This window comes from Lonchura striata, chromosome 5, assembly GCF_050655825.1.
Source record: "Lonchura striata isolate lonStrDom1 chromosome 5, ASM5065582v1, whole genome shotgun sequence".
NCBI classification, from domain to species: domain Eukaryota; kingdom Metazoa; phylum Chordata; class Aves; order Passeriformes; family Estrildidae; genus Lonchura; species Lonchura striata.
Genome location: NC_140707.1, coordinates 10,999,987 through 11,018,308, shown reverse-complemented (window position 1 = coordinate 11,018,308; position 18,322 = coordinate 10,999,987). Strand labels below are relative to the sequence as shown.

At 41.5% G+C, this 18,322-nt stretch overlaps 1 long non-coding RNA gene across 19 annotated transcripts in view; it reads right to left on the bottom strand.

Annotated features, from left to right (window-relative positions):
• Nucleotides 1-18,017, bottom strand: part of LOC110469129 (uncharacterized) — a 92,843-nt gene extending 74,826 nt beyond the window's left edge. For 15 of the 19 annotated variants that reach the window (XR_014955297.1, XR_014955292.1, XR_014955298.1 and 12 more), the window contains exons 1-2: nt 11,924-18,017; nt 8,291-8,765 (exon numbers count right to left, since the gene is read on the bottom strand). This is a non-coding gene — a long non-coding RNA (uncharacterized LOC110469129). The remainder of the gene's footprint in view (nt 1-8,290; nt 8,766-11,923) is intronic. The other 4 variants (XR_014955307.1, XR_014955308.1, XR_014955309.1 and 1 more) reach the window with 1 other exon arrangement.
• Nucleotides 18,018-18,322: the final 305 nt, after the last annotated feature.

Below are 18,322 nucleotides of genomic sequence, written 5' to 3'. Positions count from 1 at the left end.
AGAAAAAAAAAAATATCTGAAGGTAAAAATCTTCTCTGTGGGGGTTCTTTCTATTCTTACAGCAAGCAGGCAGTATGCATTTTACTTGGTTTTAAAAGAGGTTTCACCCACCTGCTCCCCTCTGTCTTTATTTCCAACTTTCCTCACGTAGCTGCTCCCTTACCTGCCGTGATTGCAATTGGTGCCATAAAGCAGCTCAGCAAAGAACTCCCTACACAGGGGAGTTTATTGCCAGAGGCAACAACAACAGGCACTTCCCAACCCCACAAGTGAAGCTAATCACATTAACCCCAATAATTACAGCTGACAACGAGTACAGCTGTGAGCCAAATTGATCTCACAGGGGTGCCCACGATGGCATTGTCCCAGCTGGCTCCTCGCAGAGCTCGGCAAGCGGGGGGCACCAGAAGTGGGAAGTCACTTTGAACCCAAGTCGGCATGGCAAGGATAAAATACTGTCTCCTGAGGAATGTTTGCATAAGTTGAAGGGAAAGCAAATCCTCAGCAAAAACCCTGGGATCTCCAGATCCAGTCTGTAAGGGAAGGGCCTTCCCGTGGCTGCACGGGGTCAATAAACAGCATTAATCTCTTTTTCCATATCTCTGGTGAGAATCTTGCTCAAAAATGTTGTGTCTGACACAGAGGCCACCATTTCATCCCTTTCCACAGAGGCTGGAAGATATGCTGCCTGCAGATGTGCTATCTACAGCCCGGACACAACTGAGCAGAGCACATTTCCACACTCTTACTCTTCTCGGCGATCCAGATATTGATTTGTGAAACACCTTCATGTCTTGCAGAACTGATTTTCCACAGGCTAAAGCCCCTCAGAAGGATAAATTGGAATGAGAGGGTGGATCTGCACTAGCATTTGATTTGGGTGAGGAACAGGCACTTGAAACAAACCTCCTGATGGCCTCTGCTCCCAGTGCTCCCATTTGTTTTGGAGAGCACAGGGTCTGAACTGTTGGCTATGAACAGAGTAATTCTCAGGGTCTGTTATGCTGGAATGAGCCCAAGAGTGTAAAAGTCCTCATTTCCCAGCCCAAGCAGGCAAAGAAGGAGGCTGAAATGCATAAGATCAGCTTCTCAAGGTTGTTTGTTTTTCCTTATCTATAATATTCTTTTCTGACCTGCTGAGCTCTGGCTAGCAAGGAGGCCATAGCATTCTGTCTGCCCTCAGGGCAGTGTTTACATTTTATATCAAAAGTTCCATGCAGTCTGTTTACAATATTGTGCCAATTCCTATCATCTATGTTGGACAGTGCCTTAAACCAATATAAAAGAGTCACCATCACACCAAGACATGGAGGACAAGGAGAAGGAGAAGAAGGTCAGGACACACCCAAATTCCTCCAACTTGTACCCCTGAATCACATTCTAAAAACCCCAAAATTCTACTTTTTCACCCTGTTTCACCAATCACACAACTCAAACCCTTGTGGCTTGTAATTCCTCACACAAAGTTGGTGGTTTTTTCCATGGGCTAAAATCAAAGCCACAGGTGTTTTGGACTTTGTGCCAGGGTCTTGAGACAGCCAGGGCAGCCAGAGGGATGTCCTGGATTCCAACAAATAATAACATATTTTCCAAGCCTCCTGTACTAAGGGATATGGTTGTTGTTTGTTGCTGTTGCTCTTTGCAACTTTTCACTTCAGTAAACTTAGAAATACTAAAAATCACCCGTGAAGGAACTGTGTAACATATTCAATTGAACAAAAGTTCCTGTTCAGGTCAGTATTGCAATGAATTTTATTTTGTTTTGTTTTGTTTTAGACCTTCTTTACAAGGCACCAAAATTGCAGTGGTGGGTAGAAAACCAAACCATGAAGGAACAGATTCTGCAGAAGTAATTAATTTATAATCTTGGAACAGTAGGTCATAATAATATTTTCATCAGATTACAGTGTGTATATTTGTTATACATTTAAAATGCTCCTTTATCAAGGCAAGCAGCTATTTCAGCTAAAATTTTGCAGCACACCTATCAATAAATTTTAATACAGAGTTCCTAAAAAGATAATTTCAAAGATGACCATTTTCAGTGTTTAAATAATACCTACAGGAGATGGCTGGGTTTAAAGGACACGGATTTTTTTTTTTCTCTTCAAGAAGAGAAGGGTGGTAGGAAGAAGGACCAAAAAATGCAGTCAGGACAGAGGCAGATTGTCAGTAGGAAGCTCTGGAGGCAGAGGGACAACTCAGGAACTGACAGAAAGATGAGATAAAGCATTAGACATTTCGAGCAAGGACAGAAGGATGCAAACATGCTTTTGCAGGGCATGAAAGGTCTATTTTTACCCTGCTTTTTCCACACTGGAAGATTCCATGATGGAAAAGAAAACAACGCTGCAACAGAAAACGATCATGACCTCCACAATGAGCCTGACCTCTGCTAGAGAATGTGCCAGTGTGATGAGGGAAATGAGGAATCTTAATGAGGCAAGGGGAAAGCCAGTCATCCTGATGCACTGGGCTCCCCCCAAGAGATCAGCTAGAAAGCAGCATTCACTGCATTTTGCAACTTTATTTGTATTCATCCTGGTTTATCTTTGAAACAAAAAGCAGGACTGCTCAGACAGAGACACAATCTAGTTGTGGGATTTTTTTTTTGCCCCTCACATTTTCCCCTAAAGAAATAAAAATGTACATGCAAATCCTGGCAGGTGTAGGAGAGTTTTGGGGCAGGGGGGTCTGAGGAGGCTGGGCAGAAGGCTGAGGACAGGGAGGTGGCCACCAGCTGCAGCTTGCAGGAGGAAGACAGGGTGACAGGCACCTCAGAACAGCACCTTGTCATCCAAGACACAGCTGTGTCCCTCAGATCCATTTCTGTGCTGCAGAAACTCCTGGCAATCTGGTGCCTCCATTTCCTAATAACCTGGGAAATTAGGTCAGACCGTGCTGGAACACAATCTTCCTTTCTCACTCAAATCATGCTACACAGGGCCAAATGTAAAAATTTTGTCTATGCACTACATTAAAACAGGCTTTTTCCTTTTCTCTGGCTTAGCCTAGTTCTTATCCATCCTGCTGTGGAGAGCTGTTGGTGTCTTGTGAAATGGTGCCTCAAGTTTTGTCTTTTCTGTTTTTCAGTTTCTGTGCTGCTTTAGTCTGTGGGTCTGGGCTTCCCATGAGGGGATGCTGAGCTCTCTGCACAGAGCAGGGACACAAAACAATTCCTGCTCCAGCTGGGCACCAAGGACAAATGATCCAAATCTCAGCCCAGGAGCACAAACACCGTGGGCTGGAGAGAGAAAAACAAGCAGGATGGGGCTGCCTGGGCTGAAGCTGGAATGGGACAATGAACTCCAAGGTGCCAATGGAGCAGAACTGATCCCAGGGAGAGCCCCCGGGAGCGCTCGTGCATTTTGGGACCATTTTGGGTCATTTGGGTGCAGCCCTGGCTGGGCTCTGGTGCTGCCCAAGGTGGATCCATGGAGGAGATCCTTTTAATCAATCCCTGCTTTATTCTTTAGCTCTGTCCAGCCTCTGCTCTAGGTCAGCCTGCACAAGGCATCACTGTCCCTCAGCATTCACACAATTCCCCAAATCCTCCATTTACATTGAGTGGGAGTTGCAGGGTCCCTGCCCTGCCATGCAGCACACAAGCTTTTAAATGTTACAGCTGATCACTTCTCAAACCTCTCCTCTAGCCTTCTTTTATTTATTATTATAAACAGGGCACTGGAAGCCACATGGCATAAACCCCTCAGCCTCAGAAAAATAACCAAAAATATTCCCACACGGACAGATTATCCCACACGTGGCCTGAAGGCAAATATAAATACAGTGTCATCAACATTACCATTATTTTCACTTTTATCCATTGTTTCCTTTTCCTACATCTCTTTCACAGGCAGGGAAGCAAATTTAAAAATAAAGCCCATTTTTTATGGAAAAAAACTTCCTCACCAGTGGCCCTTTTTAATCTTTTTTTTGTTCCCAGTCAGCTGCTCTTCTAACACAACCTGGATTTGATAAAAGAAAGCTGAAAATGGAGGATAAAACTTTGTTTTTCTGAAAAAGCATCTTTCATAGGAAAACTACAGAAATTATTCGATTTCAGATGCTCTACCCATTTGAAAGTTGGAGATGTTTGTCCTGAACAATGGCTGCTTTTTAGGCTCTGGAACTTGCTGGGGTATGGGAGGTTCTAAGGGTTTTTTTCTATAGGATGGGAATTTCCATGTAATTTCCAATTTGGTCAGGGGATCAGTCCATCACTTTGCCTTCCCACACCCCACTTCCTACCTTACACACTTTTTTTAGGCCTCTGTGTGATCATTTTCACAAATGGAGCTTTTCATAGAATCACAGAATAATTTATGTTGGAAAAGACCTTTAAGATGATCAAGTCCAACTATTTTTGTCTCTCATTTGCCTGTGACAGAAACAGATAATTTTAAAATGCCCAAATCATACTGTGCTCACTGCAGTGCAGGGGTGACAAACCAGCAGAGGACATCTCTGCTCACAGCATTCTTCCACCCCCAGCTCCGTGGCTGAGCAAGTCCAGAGAGCTCCATCCAAGTACTGCTGATTCTCCTAGACCATAGCATTCTGCAGGACAAGAGTGTGAAGCAGAGTTCTGCAGCATTTATTTCTCATTTTTCCCTGTTTTTTTTCTCACAAAATCTTCTCTGGAGTGCAGAAAATAGCACATGAACTTTAACTTCATCTTTGTAATAGCGCAAAGATATATTTATACAGTACAAGTATGGCACACACAGAAGTTCTGCAGCCAGGCATGAGCCGGAGTGCTCTCGATTCCCTCCCAAATTTCACAGAGGTCAAAACAAGTCCAGCACCTCAGCAGGAGAGAAACACTTGATCCTGCTCAGCCACCTCTTCATCAGTGGCACAAGGAACCATGCAACGTTTTCATTTCCCATTTGAATTTCTTTCTGACCCTTCAGCAAATTCAGTGCTACGCTCTGGTGATAGCTATTTTCACCTCGAGGCATGGCTGTTGACAAAGCCAAATGCCCTTTTACAAAACACAGTGCTAATTTGAAAACTCACAGTGTTATTTGTCACTCAAACAGCACATTCACCTCATTCAGAGCCTTATGTCCTGACAATCCAGGCAGCTGAGGGATTCAGACAACGTGATACAAGGAAGGGCTCTTGTGGTGGTCAACACTAGCAAGTTACTGTCTGAATATGTTCTTTTTTGGGCAATTTAGCCTCCATCTGTACTTGGAACCTTGTGGAGGGTGCTGAACCCTTCCCTGCTTGCTGGAACCAGGGTGAACTCAGCAGCAGTAACAGAGACACAGCTCAAACAGTGCAGCAGGTCCCACCTTTTCCAGCCAACCAAGCAGATAAAATTCACCCTGGGATCCAACGTGGCTTTAATGGATGAGCCACTTGGAGCATCAACTCCAAACTTGGTTTTTTTATGGCCATTGGACACAAAGGGTTTGGTGAGATGACTCTCACATGGGATTTTGGTTTTCAAGGTTTTCACAGCATCCTGTTTACCCAGCAGTGGCAGTCCTCTCTACTTTTGAAAACCAGTAACTTTGCCTCTTCTTTATGTGCCAAAAATTGCTTATGTACCTGTTCATGAGGAATACTAAATATTAAAAGTCTAATTGTCATAATGCACCACCAAATCCATTTTGTCTCACTTCAGGGGCCAAAACCTTTCAGCCAGATGCCTTTTATCCTTGTTGAAAAGTTAACAGGCATAGACAGTGACATGTGTAAGGCTTCAGTGGGATGAACTCAGAGCTCTGAGACATACTTAAAATGTTGAAAGGACAGGAGAAGTGTCACAAAGGTTTTATTCTAATTCTTATGACTCTTTCTTTTAGATACTGTTAATTAATTTTTCTTTATACCCTTTTAAAGTTTTAAGCCCACTTTTCCTTTCTCCTAATCCTATATCACAACAAGAAATAAATAAGCACATTCCAATAAGTACACTAATAATTAGCCACCACTGAACCCACCACAAATGGGCAAAACAAAATGAAAAATAACTTCTTTACCTCCTGGATTCTCACAGTTTGATGTCAGCATGACCCCCAGGACAGATAATAGGTAGTTGCCACTCAAAATAAGCCATTCCCATGGTACAAAGACACAATGCCCTACAACAGATTGGCAGAAACAGGCCACAGCCTCCTTGGGAATCAGAGATTCAGAAGTTCTGAACAGATACAAAAATTCCTCAGGAGCCCAGGGCCAGGCAGACCTCTCAGCAACAGAAGGAAGGAAATTCTGTGTTCTGCAGGCTACTCCTCTCTCACAGTCCTAGCCTGGTATTCTCTAATGAAAACCATTTCTCACCAATTTACTGTTCTCAGCTCTGCAGAGTCACAAACAACCCTGGGGCAGCAGAGGAGCTCTCCACTGTATAAACAGAATTTTCAGCCAAGTTCCAGTTGCAGAACCAAAACCCCAGCCACTTATCTGTACCTGCTATCACATTAAACCTGATGATAACTGAGTTCAACAGATGTGCAAATCAGGGCAACAGATGTGCAAATCTGACCTGCAAGATCTCTATTATTAGGGATGCTAAAAAACTTAGCTTGACTTTCAGACTCTGTCTGCAAGCTGCATGTCTGCCCTTTAAAGAAACAAAGTATTTCTCCCTTTCTCCTTTAAGGCTGTCCAAATTTTGTATTGGAATAAATAGAGAAAAAGACCATAGTTCCTAAATTCTCATTTTATGACACCAAATACAACTACACAAACAGCAAATCTGGGAAGAGGGGAGTTAAGCCCAGGCATGGAGTGTAAACAAACTCTGCTAAGAAGAAGATTTTCAGCAGAAGCCATTATTCAAAGATGTGTGATGCTAGCACACAAAAAAAGCAGGAATGGATATCTTGCACATCCTGGTTTTATTCACAATTAATGATGTTTCCTTATCTGGACAGAAAATGTTTAAATCACATTTTCACTGCTAGGAAAAAAAAAAGGCACTACCCTTCTCAGAAACGGCAATTTAAACAATTCCTGGCATTTCAGAAATGCTGCTTTATCCCACGATGGATGTTCCTTTCAAATTGCCAGTTTTGCTCCATCCTTTTGAATCAATTTGTGATAACCAGGCAGGGAGGACCTGGGGGCACTCCTGCCCTGGCACTTCCAGGCTCCAGCAGGATGCTGGGTGTGTGCTCCCCACCCAGCATGGGATGCACCCTCTGGGAGCCACAGCTACCCCTCATTTCATTTTTTTCCAACTCAGCAGCCAAAACATGCATGGTTCCCATTTATAGAGAAGACAAGGCACTTGTCTTCAAGGAGAGAGCATTGTCAACACTCTCTCCACAGCCAAAATATTTTCCCAGTGTTGAAAAATGGCATTTTGCCCCCACTACCCCTCAGTATCTCTCATCCATGGCACCTTCCCAGCTGTGCTCCAAAGCCAGCCCAGCAAATCCCATCACTCAGGAATCCCTCTCAGTGCTCCAGCTGCATGGGACAATTCCAAGCAGCCCACACCAGTCTGGTGCAGTTGCCATTAATGTCAGTCACAGCTACACCAGCTATTTGCATAATTGAAGCTCCACCAGGGACTGAAGTCCCAAAGGAGGTGTGATCCCACCCAGACACTGAAAATTACACCATCCTGTTTTGATTCCTTGTTATCTACATCCCCCACAGGATTCAGAGCTATCAATTTAAAGAGCAATAAAGTGGTTGGCAAATAACTGCAGACCACAAAATTTGAAAAACATCTGAGAAATGGAAATTTGCAATGTAAAATCGAACTCCATTGTTGAGATTCCCTAAGTTTGTTTTTTTAACAATAGGCAGGAAAATCAAAACCATTAACTGCAGAGGAAAGGTCTGCAGTACAGAAGTCTTTAATCTGGTTGAATGGCTGATTTTTATCTGAGAAGTTCCCACATAAAGTATTTCTCTATGATTAATAAGTAATTACCATGCATTGCTACCAATAAGAATGTCTCTTGATGCAAGGCATAGATGTATTAAGCTCACAGACAATGGACTGAATCATTAAGTCCTTTACAATGACTTAACATGAATTATTGTTCCAAGTTCCCTTCAAAGAAGTTGGCCATTCCTAAATTTTTGTTTCTTTTTTTTCTTCCCTCAGGTGTCTTAATTGGAGAAAATAGGCAGAACAGAAAGCATCCAAAAGACTAAAAATCAAATTCAGACAAATTCATCCACTTGTTGTTTTGCTCTAACACTGTGAAACTACAGTGTCAGGGACATGTGAGCTGGAATAGAGCTAATAAATTACCTACTATGCCCAATTCCCTCATTGTCAAGAAACAGTTGTATTGAAACATACTTCCCTTACCTGTTGGTTTGGAGTCTTTTAACAATGGCTGCACTTTTTATGAAATAAGCATCTTCTTGCAGATCTTCAGACATTGGATTTTTAGTGCTGAAGAGGAACTCGGGAGTTCTGGTCAACATTTCACCTCCTGCAGCCCAGAAACTTTATTCTACTGGAAAAGTGCTTACTCCTATTTTTTTCACTTGTAGAAAACAACTATTTAAATTATTAATGGCATTTTTCTCTATTATTTAAATTTAACAATCTCTTATTCTCCAGTGCTTGATTACAACTACTCTTATTCTTGAGACGGGTGGAATTCTAAATGTGTGGATTCACGCAGTAAAAATCATTTCGTTCCCTAAAGCTTCCATAATTCCAGTGCTGAATAACAAATCATCATTTTAACAGACACCCTGAGTAGTTTGTCCCAGACATAGCCATTACTGCAGCCACAGTGATGAGGCCGGACCAGAAAAATCAGTTCTTCAGTTATCTGTAAGGGAATGAAAAATTATTTCCTTGAGCTGTGCTACTCATGAATTTTCTTATCTTCCTGAGTTTTAGTGGCTTGAATTTCCTTGTGCTTTGTTTTCTTTCAATAATTTATGTATTCCTTAGTGCAGAGAAATTATCAGGGCCTGTGATCAAGGCAAATCATGTCACACTCAATAAAATATGGTTCAGAATTCTTGCCAATTCCTGAAATATCTTTAATCTTTAATTTGCAATTTAAGATTGATATCTGAAAGAGAAGCTATTGAAAAGGAGTGCCACTAAGAAAATATCAGCCCTCTGAAGACAGAGATTTATTAATGTTACATATAGTTTTTAAATCTTCAAAATTAGATAAGTAAGCAATACACAGATATTTTGGTTTCTGAAAAAGGAGAAAAGTAGAAAAAGCAAGGCAGGGATAAAGAGGTTTTGATGCAGTGCCAACAGCTGCCTGTGCAACAACAGTATATTACCTTTAAATAATGCATAGACACTGTGTAAATGCACTTCAGTTATTAGCATTTTAGAGGAGACTATGGTTGAAATCAGTTCTCATTATATGTTAACACAGTATTTTGCAGAATTGGATATTTAACTGGGCATGCAGTGGGTTTTGTCATACACAAATACATAAAATCAACTCCAGAAAAATACTGTTGTTTTTATTATGTTGCAAGTAATAAATTTAAAGCAAGAATAACAGTGTGTTCTTTCTTAATTTCTCTGAAAACCTGCTGGGACCATTTCTACCTCAGTTATATAAATATAATTACCTTCCTCTTTGAAGGCAGACATATGAAAAAAAAAATCTATCAAACCTCAAAATCTAAGAACAAATCATACCTCACTTACACAGTATGGTGGGTTACTATTTTGTTTCTTTCCCTGGAAGAAATTAACTACTTGGCACCAGGCACCAGAATTAAGCCTTTAATTTATTTTGAGAACACTCCCAAACAGCCAAAGTCCCAGTTCGCTGTAGGTACAGCCCTGTTCAGTCAGTGCTCCACTAATAATTAGAAATCAAAACAAATTAATTTCTACTTAAAACAAAGCAAGGATGGACTAAGTGAAATCACACAGAGCCATCCTCTCTAAACCTCTCCATCCTGCCAATCTGGGATAGAAATCACACCAAATACAGATTCTTCCATGAGAAATTTGCTCCTCTCTGCTTGCCAGAGGCACTGCTTTTATAAGACCTTTTTATCTAATATTTCAAAAGTTCTTTTAAAACATGCATGTAAGGGTTGAGCTGAGGGAGTCAAAAAAGCAGCTCGGATCATGGGGAAAAAAAGCATCATATGGTTTATTCCAGGTCACATAGGCTGGGCTGTGGCATTTCCATGTTAATATACACATAATATATTATGTGTATATTTACATTTAAATTTACATTTCTATTTATAATGTTATATTTATATTATGTATATATTTATATTTTATATTTAATATACACATAATTCCATGTGAATATACACACACCTCTGTGTGCTTTGCTCAAGGCTGGGGGGAACACTTAAGCACTTAAGCACACACCCTTTTTTGAGAGGTCACAAGTGGGTAGATGGTTCAAAAATGAAGGGAGAGGGGAGGAAAAAAGTGATGTGTAAACAATGAATGCATCTGTGGCAAAGTCTCAAGTAACTGGGCTGATTTGCCTTCTGCTGCTTAATTAGAATGCTCTGTTCAGTCCAGAGTGTGTCTCCAGAAAGGAATGCCTCCCCAGCAAAGTGAGAGGGGAGCAATAAATCTGTGGGTTTGTTTCCTTCAGTCATACAGATTTCTCTCTACACCCAATGTATACACATGTAGGGAGAGAGAGAATACAAAAAAAATAAGGTTGCAGGAGCCATCATGTTCATTTTTTATCTCTCTGAGAAATTAGCTTTGCAGGGCTACAGAGCTGATGACAGCCAGCACAGAGTTTGGTGAGTAATTCAGACACAGTAATTTTTAGATATAGCTCACAATTTTGGCATTGTGTGGATCACTTAACTGTACTTCCATGTCTGAGAAGAAAGCAGCAAAATGTAAACTAGTTTGTGTAAAAGTTTGAATGGACATCTGTGAAAAAATGCATGCCATGATATATATCTATTTTCTCACGTCAGTAATTTTATAACTATTATAATGCATTTGAACACTAAAGACAAATCTTCTACCTACTGTGTCTTGCCTTTTTTTCCCCTTAATTTAACCCAAGTGGGAGCCAGCTATAACAACCGAATATTTTTCCTTACAAGTCATAAATGCAATAACAAGAGGTTTGGGCTTCTCAGCATTAGTATCCTTGTGCTTTTCAAAATGGCCACACTGTAAAAAATGGTGCTCATCCAGAAAGAGAGAAAAAATGTTGCTGTATTAAGGCAGAATAGTTTACAAAAGCAGAGAGAGACCTGAAGTGATGCACAGCTTGTGTTTATAAAAATTCATAAGCATTTCAAGTGCACTCCTAAAGGAATCGTGCAAATGCTGCAACAAATTGTTATATAATATAATTAAACACAAAAACCTGGAATAGCAAAATAGCATTAAGGGACAAATTTTCATTGCTGTAGCAGTGGCAGACTGCAAGCAAAGATCCCATTAGAGGTAATGGGAGCTGAAGTTATAATCCACTGTGCAGTGTCAAAAATAATATCCCTGTGGCTTTGGCTTAAACTGGCAGAGTTAAGGCAGCAACCTGATTTCTAAATCTCCCCATTGTGTGCAGACAGGAGCCTTCACAATGTCCCTCTTTCCCTTCTTCCCCTCAAACACTTAAAAAAAAAAAAAAATCACATTTGAGCACAAAGGAGGGAAGGAGAATCAGACTTTATATAAAATTGTGCATTTCCCTTGCTTTTGTTGGTATAATCAAGTTTTACTTCATTTTAGCATGGCTAACACTTAGAGCAAAGTGTTGCCACTGAGAGTTCTGATGCTTCTCACTCTTCAGCCCTGGGTAAATCACCTTTGGGCTGGTGCAGACAGGCTGTTAGCAAGGTGAAGGAATGCCCCTCTCTCCAAAATCACCCTTCCCCTCCTGCAGACACAAGCTGCACCAGCCTGTGGCCCTGCACACCACAGGCATCCCCCAGGGCTCTGGCTCTGGCATTTCCCACATTAAATTTGCCCCGTGGGGCCACTTGGTACCCCTCAAGCTCCTGTTACCTGCTGTCACAGGTCCTGCTGTCACCGGAGCTGTCTCAGAGCTCTGTCAGCTGTAGACAGACTGGCTGCCCAAACACAAATGCTCCGGTCCGAACCCCAGGGCTTGGGCTGGCTCCCATCCTTCCATTAGAGCCGCCAGCTGGAATAAATGCTGGAATAAAACCAATGCCCGTGTGGAATCTGGAGCGCTGTGCAGAGGGGTTTTATCAGGTTTGCTGATTTCTCAGGGTTTGGAGTGTTTGTGTAGCTGCTGGGAAAGAGCCTGGCCCACGCTGGAGAGGAGCTGGACCTGCCCACCCCAGGTCACCAGCAGGATGGACGAACCTGCAGCCGACACCAAAGAGGGGGAGTTAAGGCAAGGCAAACATTCAGGGGGAATTCAACAAGCTGGAGGTGAAACCATCAAAAACATCACGAAGTGAAACAAAGGATGCAAAGGCCAGACCGTGGGCTGGAGCAGTCCTGTGAATCCTTCCTTGGAGGGGACTGCCTGGCTGGGCAGCAGCTCCGCAGGAAATAACCCCAGGGCCCTGATGGATGAGCACTGACCCCTCACTTGAACCCCCAGCCGGAATTTCTGTCTCGCTCTCCCTTCCTACAAGCTCACAGCAAACCTCTCTCACACACAGAATGCATCGTCTGCTCTTCTCCTCCACCCAAACGTGGCAGGGAATTAATGCCAATTTTGTGTCAAGGGAAACAGACACACAGAGATCTGCAGTAGCTCTGATGGCAGCAACCCCACGGTGAATCAGTGGCAGAAGCAGAACTAGAAAACAAGAATTACTGGCTTCCAATCCTACCTATTATCCATTCAGCCATGAAGATTTTCCATGCAAACCTTGTCCTGCCTGGGACTGCTGTCGTGATGTGTTTTAACAGCACTGAGCACAACAGCTTTCTGGCCTACAACTGATAATTCTTGGCATTGCTGTGATGCAGATTATGCTAATTATTAATAATGTGCTGGGGTAGGAATAAATTATGTGTAATACACAAAATTATTCTGGTGCAGAGCAGTGAGCTCTATCACAACGGATAAAATAACTTCTGGCAGAGTACATGCAGTAAAGTAATAATTGTCACACAAGTGATAATCACTTGGACAAATGGGTTTTTGGGAAAGAACTGGCTTTTTCATGAATGTTTCTACAGGATTTAGCACTATCCATAATCCAGCCTGCTATAAATTATTATGGTCCAAATAAATTTTAGGAAAAAGAAAATAAAGAAGACATAAATGCAAAACCTGGGACATATAAAAACTTTTCTCCACTACAGACAGACAACATGTATGAATACTGTATGAATACAGTAGGGGAAAAGGTTTGCTATACCTTCACCTCTTCTTCTCCTTTTCTGACCATCTTGACTGAAAAAATTAAGAACTGAGTAATCAGAAAAAAAAGATTTCTGAGTCAATATTCAATAAAATTAATTAACTCTGTTTTCCATGCAATGCATTTTTGAATCTGGCATTCCATTCCATGCACTTTTATGCTCCCCTATAAAATCTAATTGCAAGCATCAAGGTGAATGTGACTAGGACAATAAAAAAGGGTCTTGAAGGTATTAACCTGGCCTCAGCCACTCTGAAATTTCTAAAATTTCACGGACCTTCTTGTCCAGAAGATTCAAAAGCTCACTCAAAAAAACCAAAAAATCTCTGTGTCGCCCAGGCTTATCTCCCAGGGAGAATACCAGGAATCCACCAAACCTGCTACAATGCTCAGTAGTGAAAAGGTCAAGTACACAGTCATGTTTTACTTGAACTTTAGTCTTTGCTGGGAAAAAAAAGGTTTCAGATGAACTGAAAAAAGGAAGAAAAACGCCAGAGTAACCTGTGTCCTAAGCCAAGAGGTAAAGTCTATAAATATAAGCCTGAAAGGAGGAGAGGATTCTCTGAGCTTTTTAAAGATACCTGGGGTGACTATTCCACCTTCTGCATTGCTCCTGCCACCGTCTGTTAATTATTTGATTGTCCTCTGCTTTGGAAATATCTCTTAATATTTTCTATGCTTAATGTTACCTGTGTGAATTACAAATGAAGGAGTACGAAGAGGAGTTGATGGCAGAAGCTGAACAAAACCAGTGCTTATGTAAATAACATATAATAACAGACTATATAATTGCCTTTAAAAGGTTCAAGTCCTGCCTCCAGCAAAGCAAATGGCAGAACAAGGCATTTCATCCCATCTTTTGGTACAGCTCCATCAGCGTGCTTGAGAAAGAAGCAAGAAAATCGAGGTAATAAAAGAGTATAAACACCATCACCCTTGGGTTTTCTGGGTGGCACCTGCTAGAACAGGAGCAATAATTGCTGATGACTGGGGTCTCAGTGTCTGTGGTCTCATGGCAGCAAGGGTGACTCACATTTCATAGGGACAACCAGAAAGAAAATAATTTTTAGCTCTCAACTCTATTTTTAAGCATTTCTACAGCATCACTCACCGTAGTAACAGTAAAGATGCTGGATTTGAAATGGGAAGTCTTCATAGACAACCCTTATTCCCCTGGGTTATTTATACACAGGGCAACATTTGTCATACGTCCTTTAGGGTATGCAAAAATATTCAAATGCAGCTCTTAATATGCATGAGCACAGTACCCACTCAGGAAAACCATTACTCTCCTGGGACTTTAACACGAAGAGTACTTTTCTAGCAGTGGCTTGGAGCTGCTAAAGTCATAGAAACATGTTCAAGACTGGTATAAGTAACTAATATTGTCACCAAACAAAATTGCTGTTTCATGTTTTAATTCAGCAGAGACCTGATGAAAAATTATTAATTTATTAGCTCCATTGAACTGAAAGAATCCACATAAATAGTGCATTTTGATAAAGTCCTAACATCTAGAGCTACATCATAAGTATTACAAAGGTTCGTTCCTTACTCAATTTATGATTCAAGAACTATTTTTCTTTTTCAGAATTCTGCTATTTTTAGATAAACCTAGAGTGGATGATGGTAACTCTGTTCCCAGGAATTTTTAATAACACATAATATTAAGTGCCTTGAAATGTTTGCAGATCAGAGAGGAAACAAAACAGGATCTTTAAAGAGGAGTTAAAAACTGATTTGTTTCTTATACACCCTACATTCTTGAACATGGTATTGTAGTTATCAATAATAAATGCTGAGATATCAAAGTCAAGGTGTGCCAGACACTGCACAAACACAGAGACTACAAGTATTGTCAGTGTGAACAGGCAAATCAGCACATGGAGAAGGAAATGTGCAGGGGGATTTCTCCCCTATATCATTACTATTATCATTATTATTATCATTATTATTATTATCAAAAGCTGTACCTTCCTTGATCTGCTGGAATACAATGTCATTTGTGTTTAGGCTACTGAAAATAAACATGACAGTAACAAGCAACACAGCCCAGTACCCAGACTTCCATATTTAATTTATTATTTAGTTATTTTTAAAGCATCAGGAAGCAAAGACAAAAATATCAGTAAGGCCCACTCCTCTTGGCATCACTAAAGCAAAGGGAGACAGGCAGCCAGACAATAAATATTAAATTAAACAGCAGAGATTCATTCTCTGCACACAAAGAGTTCCTTCTAAAAATGAAATTGTCAGATTTGACTATAAATGCTTGTTTATTATTGATCTTTTGGGACCTGCAGTTGTTATGGAGTGCTAGAGATTGCAAACTCCCTGTTTTGGAAATCGAGCATTGAGCATTCTGATAGCAGAAGACAGGGGAAATAATTCTTCTCTTTAAAAATTGTACTTATTTTATAGTTCTCCTTTTATCAAAGTTTCATTTAAGGATTTCAGTCTCTCTTGTAATAAAAAAAAAAAGAGTTCTGACTCTGCAGGGAACAGTCTCAGTGGGAGGTAGCTCATAAATTAATAACACAAACTTGGGGAAACCTCTCACATTACAGGAATGCAATCTAGAAGTAATTCAAGGAAACACAGATTTAAATAAAGACCAGGGAAAAAACCCTCTCAAAACCAGAGAAAATTAAACATTAGGACAAGCAATTCCACCACTTGGGATGCATCTACACAGAAAACTGGGCCATGGCTGGGCCACTGGAGTGGGATGTAAAGCCCAGTTCCCAGCTGGGAGCCAGTTTGTGTGCTGGGCTGCTCATTCCCACACACACAGGACACTGCTGTGGTATGTCATGCATGGAAAATTGGAACAGAAATTCAGGAAGGTGCATAACTCCCCATGTTCCAGCAGTGTCCATAACCTCACTGCCCTGAGCCCCAGTCAGCTGCAGAGCAGGCTGGAAATGGAAAAGTATTGTAAATGCTTTAAACCCAATGAGAAGAAATGACGATGTCTGACTCAATTCAGAAGCCTGAATTATTTCTTTATTATAACTATGCTAAAATACATTAATGTACTATATAAAAGGAGGATACTAAAACTACATGCTACTTACTCTAACACAACTCGTGAACCTCTCTGAGAGCCCAGCCCCAGGTGGGTTGGATTGGCCATCAGGCTCAAACAATCCTCACCAGAATCCAACCAAGCACTCACCCTAGGTAAACAATTCTCCAAACACATTCCACATGGGAAAAACAAGGAGCAGAAACAGAAATTGTTTTCTCTTTCATTTCTCTCCGTGCGCCTCCATGAAAAATCCTGAGAGGGAGAGAAATGTGCCTGCCACAGAAAAGTGGTTTCCCATCACAGCAACCCTCCAGCAGCCCCCTCCTGAAAATTTAATGGGAAATAAAGGCATGTATCCTCCTTTAATCCAAGGTAATCCTCACACAGAGTGGCCCCGGGTCCCAGTGAGTCTCCAGACACTGCTTGGGAAGGGAAGGTTGTGGCTGATCCTCAGCATTTCAGCCCCAGTGCTGCAGACAGAACCACTGCCAGACACGCAGGGACCCCGTGACCCCCGGGGGCCACAGCCCAGGAGCTCTCACAAAAGGCATCTGTGGCCCACAAGGCATAAAGGATAAAGGATAAAATGCTGCTCAGGATGTCAGTCAGACCTCAGTTCTCCTCAGGAAGAAGGGAGCAATGCTGGCAGGAAAGGAGGACGACAGTGGCTGTATTCTGTATTTTCATGTGCGTTATTCCCATTCAGCTGGAACAACAGCAAAGGCTGCGTGTGCAAGGCTGCAGGAGAGTGAAATACAAAGCTCAGGGCAGGAATTTTGTCTTTCCTATTTCTCATTTTTTTTCTGCAGTTTTACAGATCGTGTCTTTCAGATGGGAACTGGTAGCTGATGCCACCACATCTTTTGCTTTTGATTCTTGCAAATTCCTTCTGGGTTAAATTCTGATTTAGTAACTTGGCATGCTGTGAAATGAGTATAGATTCCAGCTCTAGCCAGGCAAGCAGCCAAGGTAGCTGCATTGATAGAGGGATGGGCCCTGGCTCTGCTCTTGAAAATTTAACACATTTTAACAATTGAATGAAACATGCCTGTCACATGTCACATCAAAACAGAGCAGTATTAGGTTCTTGGTGCTGCTGAATTCAGCTGCCTCATTTGATCCTAATTGCAGCAAAAAAAAAAAAAAAAAAAAAAAAAAAAAGAGAGAGACAATTGGCTTCTCACTTTAAAAACACTCAGGGGGAAAAAAAAAAAAGGGTAATTGCTTAAAATGCATCTAGCAACAACCTGGGAATCAGCACAGGCACTACGAAGTAGCTGCAGTGTGAATGAAGCCATAAAAACCACAGAAACTCGTACTGATCACACTGCAGGTTCTAAGCCATCCCTAAGTGTCACATTCCCAAGCAGAACAGAAGTGAAAGTTTGCCAGGACAAAGGGGAACTGCAGCACAACTGCTCCAAGAAGCCTCAAACAGCCCAAAAATGGCACAGGAGCAAACAGAGCCCTGAACATCTCTGGATGTTCAGGAGCACCTTAGAATAAAGCTCAGCAACATGCCCCAAATCTGAATCAAAATTCCCATATTCCAAGGCTATTCCTGATGCCTTAAGGATCTGGGACAGAGGCTAGACAGAGTTAAGAGGAATAAAGTGGAGATTTATTGAAGAGCCTTCCAAGGCCACACCCCGGCAGTACCTGGCAGTCATGGATCTGCCCAGATGGCTCCAAGATGGAAGCAAAAGAGGGCTTGGTCAGGAGATCTCACATTTTTATAAGTTTTAGTCCATTTGTACACAGGAGCCAACTTTCCAGTTAATAGATTCAAACTATGAAGTTTCATCCTCCTTATTTGCTTGCTTGCTTTCCCTCCTCTTCTCACCATGTTTATGCTTTGGGCCTGAAGTTTGAAGAGACTGTGCTTGAGTCTCCAGCTGGAATAGAATTGTCTTGTCTTCCCCACCCCGTGAAAAGGTACCAGTAATAACTTAATATAAAGCTAAAAGCTGCACACCAAATCAGAACAGAAAAACTTAAAACCCAAGGTATCATTCCTATCATTAAAAA